Raw genomic sequence first — 7,500 nt, forward strand, 5'->3', positions numbered from 1 at the left:
AGCTCAAGTTGGGCAAATAGTGTGGAGGAAGAGGAGGAGAAATGGAAAAAGAAAGGAGTAATAGGAAATACAAACAGTGGAGGGGAGGAAAGACGGTCTTTGGGGAAAAAAGAAGAGGAGATGAAGAAGCGGAAATACCGAGCTGGAATTGAAAAGGAGGAGAGTGCAAGGGCAGGTCCGGCCGGTTCAAGTTGTGTTTCAGAGTCTGTGTTAAGTGGGGTTGAGGAAGGTAGCTCAAGTCAGACAATGAGTGTGGAGGAAGAAGAGAATTTGATGAGGATGTTTTGCGCTAAGCATTTTGCAGAGCTTTCGGGGTGGAAGGAGAGGATGAGGAAGGGAAGGATTCTTGAAGAAGAGTGGAGAAGATATGAGGAGGCGAAACAAAGGATATTGTTGTGTGCACGACGGAAGGCGAACGAGGCTTTAAAAGAAAGACAAAAGAAGAGAGAAAGTGAGAAAAAGAAGGACTTTAAGTAATAGTTTGAGATGGAATTGATGATAATTTAGATGTATTTTTTTTTGAGAAATTGATGTGTTTTTGATTAGAGATGAACATAATTTTGTTGTATTAATTTAAGAAAGTAATGTATTTTTTGAGTATTTGATTAATAAAAAAAAAAAAAAAAAAAAAAAAAAAAAAAAATCTGTTCTTATCAGTTTAATATCTGATACGTCCCCCATAGGGGGACCCGTCTATATTAAATTGATTTTTGGAAGCAGGAGATGGAACCGGGGCTTGCTCCGTCCACTCCACGCATCGACCCGGTATTGCAGTACCTCCGGGAACGGTGCACAAGAAAGGTCAAAAAAGAGAGAGACAGACAGGCAGGCAGGCAGGCAGGCAGGCAGGCAGACAGACAGGCAGACAGAGAGACAGAGAGACAGAGAGAGCGCTAGCCAGCCTCTCCCTCTCCCTTTTTCTGGGTTGTATTTTTTCCCGCTCTTTTTGTTGTTTTTTTTTTTTTTTTTTTTTTTTTTTTTTTGTTTGTTTGTTTGTTTGTTCCAAATAAGGAAGGCAGGCCTGCCTAACTGATGGACAGTCTGCTCTGCTCACGCAGCAGGCCAGTGTACCCAGAAGGCCTTGCGCTCGTGGGAGGAGGAGGACGAGCGCAGCGGTAAAGCAGAAACGGAGCTGTTTAGTGGGGCAAGGAGCCCTCGCTTTCAAGGCGGCAGCAGCAGCAAAGCGCCCCTTTGCCGGGACCGAACGGCACTTGCGTTTTGGGAAGAGTTCCCTGTTTTGTTTGGTTTTGTTTGGCCTTGCCGCCGGGTAGAGGAGAAGGCCTTTGGGCCGGCCGGAAGGGCTGGGCTACCAGTAAAACCACACTCTGGCTTCTCTTCAGTTCGAATAAATCTTTCTAAGACTAAGGCTTAGAGGGTAGTGGCATTGCCCGCTCCCTCCGAGGGTCTGTGAGAGGTTTGTTCGGGTGAGGAGGAACAGAATTTTTTTTTTATTTTTGACTGGCTTTCTTCAGCTCGGCAACTTTTTGGAAGACTAATGCTCAGTCTGGTTTTGGCTTGCCCAATCCAGGCCGAGGGTCTTTCAAGATTTTGTTGACTGTTGAGAGCAGTTTTTTCTTTTTCAGGCGGTTCCAGTTTTTTTCTTTTTCAGGCTTTTCCAGACGTTCCTGGAGTTAGAGAGAAGGAGGACCTACCATCCAAACGACCTTTGAGGACCCTTTGATGACCTAGACGACCTCATCCCCAGCCCTTGATTGTAATCGAGATCCAGACCGAGAGAGCAGCAGGCGCCCAGCAGAGGGCGCCATCTGGGAGGAGCAGAGGGCGGCCCCGGACCCCGAGGAGGCGTCACAGCCACGATTCTTCCTACGTGGTCTCGGTGCCAAGCAGCGCCCCCTACTCCGCCAGGGAAGGACACCGTTCACCTGGGGAGGGGGTCCCTCTTGCGAGGCGACCATCTCCTCAGGGACTAAAGTAATAGTTCCTTCAACTGCCCAGATTTGCTGCTTACGTTGTTTCTTTTCCGTAGAGAGAGACAACCCGGACGTCCAGAGGCTTCTCCCACCCCAATCGGAGGAGCCAGCTGAAGGATGGCGTTCCGGCCAACCCAGGAGACTAGGAGGCACAATGCGGTGCGCTTCACAAGGACCCAGCAAGAGGAAACGGAACCAGGACTGACGAGACTGGAGTTCAGCCGGACCATTCTTCAGAGGGGTATGGGTTTTTCCCCTTCTGACTTGAATTGTTTGGTGAAATTGCCAGGGCTTAAGGAAGTGTTTGAGGTCAGTTTTAGGAACCCCCAAAAGTTACAAGAAATGTGGTCCTTTTGGGGGGAGAATAAATATCTCGCTCCATACAAAGAATTTTGTGTGGATGCACTGACAGACAGAGAAATGAAAGTTGTTACTGTCCAATTTTTCAATGAGGCTGTTAGCGACTATGATATTACAACATGGCTTAACCGCTATGGGAGGGTGTCATCAGAAGGGAGGAAAATTACAGATGAAGATGGGGTTTGGACAGGAGCCAGAAAGTGGCTGGTACGCCTTAATGTTGATCCATCGGGCATTGGAGGCGTCCGCCACATTCCAAACTCCATAGTGTTAGGGCCCAACAGAGGGCTGGTATTCTATAATGGGATGCCAAAACTCTGCAGGAAATGTGGGGAATTAGGACACCTGGCGGCCGCATGTACTGTAGTCAAGTGCAGGAACTGCGGCGCCCCCCACGAGACCAGCCACTGCAGAGAAGAGAGGCAGTGCAATTTGTGTGGAAAGAAGGGGCACCTGTTTAAGGACTGCCCCTCTTCCTATGCCAACATGGCCAGAGCCAGCAAGGCAAATACGAACAAGCCTAGGCCTGAGCAGGAAGAGGGAGCAACTAACAAAGATCAGTCCACATCACCACCAACAGTATCCAAGACCCAGACTCCAGCACCACCATCATCACCAGCACCCCCCTCACCCCCCCGCCCCCGAGACATGTCCCGTTTTACGAGGACCCCTTCCCCCAGCCCAGAGAGAGAGTACAACAGCTACTCCACTAGCTCCTCCAGTAGCTCCTCTGATGCAGAACACGAGGCAGGGAGGGAGCCCGGACCCAGCAGCGGCCCCCCCCTGAGTAGGGCCCTCTCAGCGCCAGCACTCCCCCTCGGCTCTCGTTATGACGCCATAAGGATTGAGTCCGTGGGGGAGGAAAGCGAAAGCGACAGTGAAAGTGAGAGTGAGAAGGAGGGGAAGGGAGTGAAGAACCAGCAGAGGGTGGGGAAAAGAAAGGGTAGAGATGAGGGGGGGAAAAGAAAGAAGATCAGGATCAAAGACAGCAAGTTGCAGGTGGCCCCCATAGATCCAAAACCAGCTAATGTCCACACAAAGTCCCCAGTCTTGCCCTCGCAGGCAGAGACGGAGGCGAGTGGGACGGCTACACTGCCGCCTAGTGGGCAGGTAGCAGCCAGCCAGGGCATCCCCAGCCAGCCTTCCCAGTCGTTGGCACAAACCCTAGCACACCTCGCAGAAGAGGTGTTCACTAATGCACCGAGGGAGAGGTCGGGGTCAACACCTTCCCTGACCAGCAGTACCTCGGTAGCAATGACCCTCTTCAAGCGAAGGGCCTCCCTTCAAAGCATCCTTGACCCCCTCCCTTGTATGGGCAAAACCAGGGGCCCCCTAGAGGTCCTCCTAGATACAGCACTGGAGGACATGGGAATACCCCTGGACGCGGTAAGCCAGAAGTCTGCTAACAGCTCCAATTCAACAGACGGTAACAGCCAAAGAATGCTGTCTGTCATAACCCCCCCCCAGGACAAAGCTGACCCACACGTTCCGAGGGGCCCTGAGCAAGTTCCACCAGACTTACCTTGTGGGGAGTTGAATAGCCCCAACAACTCTACGTACTGTGCATATAAAGACGGTGCCTTCTTGGACGAGGCAGCAGTGAGTACCTTCTCAGGGGTGATGGGAGTTGCAAATAAGCCCAAGCCCAAGCCCCCTCGAAGCAAGCGTAGAGCTAAGAGTAGGAAGAGTGTCCCGACCTCCCAATCATAGTCGCTATGGGGTGGACGCAGCGACTCCTTTTCTTGTTAGCTACCCTGATGGCCCTGATATGTGTGTCTGTTAATGTCAGGAGCATCAGGGAGACACAAAAAAGATTTGATGTACTAAACTATCTAGCTAACTTGAAAGCAGATCTCATCTTTCTGCAGGAGTGTGGTATTTCGTCGAGCCCTGATTATAGGGACCTGAAGGAGAGTTGGACCCTGGGGGACTCCTTCTGGTCGGGCTCCAACATAGCCAGAGCCGACGGAGTAGGTATCCTGTTTAAAAACCCATTTATTACCTCCCGCAGCAGCAGGGAGGTAGAACCTGGTAGAATTCTGAGCGTGGATGTGACATACAACAACACTCCCCTCAGACTGGTCAATGTCTACGCACCCACTAACCAAAACGAAAGAGTTCAATTTTTTCCACAGCTGCGTCCACTCCTGCTGGGGAACGTACCCGTCATCGTGTCAGGTGACTTCAATTGTGCTCTGAGGGACGTAGACCGGAGCAGGCCACGCAACGACCGCTCTAGTAGAGTTTTGTCCTCCGTAATATTTGATTTCTCCCTGTGTGATGCAGGTAAGGACCTGGTGCCTCCCTTTACCTGGGTGAGCTCATCTGGGACCTCCTTCTCCCGTATAGATCTCGTCCTGCATACCAGCTCCCTTACGAAGACGGCAGTAGACACCCAGGCCGTCTTCTTCTCTGACCATAGGCTCCTGCAGGTAACATTGCAGGTCCCTCAGACCTCCCAGATGGGGTCAGGGGTTTGGAAATTAAACACTTCCTTACTCGATGACCCCTCCATAGCTGCAGCCTATAAGAGCAGGCTTGTTGAGTGGACCACTTTGCGTGACCTATTCAACTCCCCTATAGAGTGGTGGGAGATGGTCAAAATGAGAACTAAGGGTTATTTCATAGCAGCAGGCAAGAGGAAAGCAAAAGAAAGGAGGGCCAAATATAAACACCTGAATGCTGCCCTCCAGCGTCTGAGCCTGCTTCAGCTTCGGGGGTTCCCTGTAAGCGACGAGATAGCCCAGACCAAGCTAGATCTTTCAGTGCTTTGTAGGGAGGAACAACGAAAGGTCATGCACAATGCAAAAGTGCAAAAAATGGAGGAAGACGAAAAGTGTACTCGCTTCTTCTTCCAGAAAACGAGGGAGAAGCGGCACTTGATGTCCTCCATGCTCGACAGCAGGGGGAGGATAGTAGAGGATAGTGAGGGAGTGAAAAAAGTGGTAGAGAACTTCTATAGGGACCTGTATAACATCAAAGCTACAGATGACACCCTGATAGAGTGGTTCCTGAGCCAGTTGGAGCCTGACTCAGTGCGGGACGAGGAGGAGGAGGAGAAGGACCCAGAACTCACGCTGGAGGAGCTCACCCAGGCGGTTAAGACCATGAACACCGGTAAGACGCCAGGTCCAGATGGCATCCCGGGTGAGTATTACCATCTTTTTTGGGACACGCTAAAAGTCCATTTAGCGGAGGTCTACAGAGCGGTCTACAGGGAGAAGCGGTTGGGCCCTTCTATGCGGGAGAGTGTAATTACTCTCCTTCATAAGAAAGGGGAAGTTAAAGATCTACGGAATTGGCGCCCAATCAGCCTCCTTTGCGTGGATTACAAGATACTAGCCAAAGCTCTGATGCTCCGGCTACAAGTACACCTCCCTTTGGTCATTGGCCCCGACCAGGCTTGTGGCGTCCCAGGGAGGTCCATCACCGATATTTTAATGTTAACAAGGGACATTCTGGCTTATTCTAGAGAACGGAACCATCCCCTCTGCCTGTTCAACCTTGACCAGGAGAAGGCGTTCGATAGGGTAAGCCATGAATATATGTACAAAGTGATGGACCAGATGAAATTCGCTCCTGGACTTAGGGAGTGGGTTAAAACCATATATACAAACATTAGTACCCGAGTCTTGGTGAACAGGCACCTGACTGGTAAAATATCTATCCAGTCAGGGGTCAGACAGGGTTGCCCACTATCCCCACTGCTATATGTCGTGTGCATTGAACCCCTCCTGCAGGCAATTCGTAGGGATACCAATATAACTGGTTTCCAGCTGCCTGGATCCAACGGGGTCCAGGTCAAAACAACAGCATATATGGACGATGTGTCACTCATTTGCACCAACACATCGTCGGTACCTCGGATTAGTAATATCCTTGAGAAGTACTGCACGGCGACCGGGGCAGTGATTAATAAGTCCAAGAGCGAAGTCTACGTGTCTAAAAATTGGCAGGTAGATAGGGAACTGTCGGACATGTACCCTGTCAAAAAGGACAAAATCAAGATTCTGGGCCTCATTTTCGAGAACAATAGCTCGGGGGCCCAGAGCTGGACGGCGGCCATTAACCAGGTCCGTAAAAAGATTGGCGGATGGAGCACAAGATCCTTAACAATGACGGGTAGAGTATTAATAACCAAGTCTATACTGTTCCCCATCCTCTCTTATGTAGGAAAAATCTTTCCCCCAGACAGGACCACCAAAAAAGTGGTGGACCGCATTATCCACCGCTTTATCTGGGGCAGCAAGATGGAGAGGGTAAAGCGAGCCACTCTGAGTAAAGCCGACAAGAAGGGAGGTAAGGGGGTCCCGGACGTTGTGCAGCTCACCCGAGTGCAGGGGCTCACGCAAACTATCAAGAACATCCAGGCCCTGGACAGGAAGGTATGTTACATGAATCGTTTCTATTTTGCCACCTGTCTCAGGGCCTTGGGCCTCTGCACTATTGATAACACCGTGCCGTACTCCTGGGACCCCCCATTGTATTATAGAACCTTAAGGGACACTATATATAAATTGGGCTTAGATAAAGCAAAATTGGCCTCCTGGGAATACAAGGCTGTAACTAAATATCTTGCCGGTTCCCAGGAAATTGAAAAAGTAGCTACTTTCTCCCTCACCCAAAGCCAAAAAATCTGGGAGAATGTGTCTCACAGCTGCCTCAGTAATGTCCAGAAGGATATAGCATGGAACACCGTCCACAGTGCACTCCCCACTCGAGCGTTCATGTTCAGGAGGGGACTAGCCCAAGTAGAAACATGCCCCTATGCAAAGTGCCGCAAGAGAGAAACACCAGCCCATATCTTCTGGGAGTGTGATGTGGCTGGCAGTGTCTGGCTCTCTGTCTCTGTCTTCCTAAACAGGTTTGCTGACACGGCCAAGATGACCGCTGAGACTGTGCTCTATGGGCCTGCGGGAGGAATCACTACCAGCACAGCTAAGTGCGTTTGGCGTGTCATCAATGTTGTCAAGCAGATCCTGTGGGAAGGCCGTAACGTCTGTGTCTATCACAAGCAGGAGCTAGACACTATCACCACGACCAGAAGGGCACAAACTCTTATCAAGGACTTTGTAATTCTGGACATCCGGACCCTCGGGAAGGACAAGGCCTGCGCGGAGTGGAGGATCGCCGGACTTCAGGACGTGAAGATGGAATAAAGGAAAAAACTGGAACCGCTAGCTCCTAGGAGCGGGACTACGGGGCACCG

General features: G+C 50.7%; 1 pseudogene; it reads left to right on the plus strand.

Annotated features, from left to right (window-relative positions):
• Positions 1–584: 584 nt before the first annotated feature.
• On the plus strand, positions 585–799 carry LOC131697124 (U2 spliceosomal RNA; annotated as a pseudogene).
• The last annotated feature ends 6,701 nt before the right edge of the window (positions 800–7,500 follow it).

Source organism: Acipenser ruthenus, chromosome 13 (assembly GCF_902713425.1).
Source record: "Acipenser ruthenus chromosome 13, fAciRut3.2 maternal haplotype, whole genome shotgun sequence".
Lineage (NCBI taxonomy): Eukaryota > Metazoa > Chordata > Actinopteri > Acipenseriformes > Acipenseridae > Acipenser > Acipenser ruthenus.